The sequence below is a fragment of the Ixodes scapularis genome, unplaced genomic scaffold (genome assembly GCF_016920785.2).
Source record: "Ixodes scapularis isolate PalLabHiFi unplaced genomic scaffold, ASM1692078v2 PGA_scaffold6__148_contigs__length_123643588, whole genome shotgun sequence".
Taxonomy (NCBI): Eukaryota; Metazoa; Arthropoda; class Arachnida; order Ixodida; family Ixodidae; genus Ixodes; species Ixodes scapularis.
Window position 1 is genome coordinate 54,365,658 of NW_024609881.1, and position 1,632 is coordinate 54,367,289.

Here is a 1,632-nt window from a genome sequence, read left to right on the forward strand (position 1 = left end):
GTATTTTATTTTCTTCTCTGCGGTCAACGCAACCGCCCAGAAAAAAAAAAAAAAAAAAAAAAAAAAAGCTAGCGTGTTTTGTAAGTTGGCTTTCCCCCAATGCGACCGCTCGCGTTGGGGGAAAGCCAGCTTGCAGAGCAAAACTGCGCTCTTTGCAGTTAGACATATCGATAGCGGCTGCTATTTTGGTTCGATGCAACCATAGCTTTTGCTATATATTATTACTGTAACATTACTGTGCACAAAAATTTCTCGATATAAGAAATAATTTGATCTAAATTGTTCGATACAGTCGGGTTTTCGATATTGTCAAATACTTTTATTCGATTCGAAGCGAATGCTGAATAGAACAGAATTCGATTGGCTATTTGTAATGACCGAATATTCGCCCGTCCCAACAAAAATGTTAACCCACTCGGCCGACCCGTATACACCGCTGACTATCCGCTAAAGTGTCATTCGGTGAAACGTCGGCATTCACTAAAACATCTTTCGATCAAGTGAGTGCCTCCCACCTCAGCCATAATGGTCTGCACTTGGCTGCTTCATCATCGTAGGCTGCCAGCGTGTTTTCCGTTGCTCCATGATTGGCGTACCCCTCCATGCATTTTGATGCGCTAAAGACTCATTTTAGTGCACTTAGGTTCATTTTATGCCAAAGTGCAGCCGACACTGCAAGCTTGGGACCAGTCAAAAGATTGTTAAAAGTGCAACATCAAGGCACTCTTCGTCATTATGTGTCCTTGCTTACATCGGCCAAATCAATTGTGCAAGGAATGAACCGCACCTTGCATTTTTAGCATGTTCGTGATTGTATGTGTCGAGCCTTCGACTGTGTTCCGACTCAAGGTGAAACAAGCTAGTAGGACGCCGAGAAATACATACTTTTACAATTTTTCCCCCCTTAATATTTGTATATACTTGCTTTGTTTAGACCTATTTCGACACCTGTGTGGTGCAATTCTTAGCACATATGGCATTTTGACGCAAGACGTAGCAGACATTATTCATTCACGGCTTAATTGAGCACAAACGGCCCACCACCTCCATCACCGTTATTCTGAAGTTCATCGTTCACGAAATAGGAAATGCGAACCCCCTCAACATGGTACCACCGTCGACAAAGGATGAAAATGCAGCACCAAGTAGGCTGCGCCGTAGACAGGCGACTTCGACAACCAAATCTCACCCGCTAGCCTGAAGGCGCCAACAAGTACATTTCGGCCGTATAGACAGACAAAGAAACTTCGGCAGACGAATTCACAAGTAAGGTGCTACGGCATCAGGACCGCATCTGACCGTTGCGTGCAGCATCCCATTAGCCCGTGCATTGAATGTGGTCCCAAGGTAACCACAAATGATGCCACAAAAGCCGGAGTGTTACGCCGTCGGATGCGGCAATCCTGGCAGTTGGACAGAAACTTCCAAAAAGGGGCACCAGAAACTGCGAGCGTCGCCGTCGTATCTCCTGCGTCCAACACTGCTGCTGCAACACCACCAGGGTCGCGACCGGCGAAACTTCTACGACGTCATCAGGTGAAGATCGTGAGAACTTTTAGGACGCACCGGTTGGAGGTGCACTCCAGGCACCGTGGTGGTGCGCGCGGAAAGAAGCAGACTCGGAAACCCGGA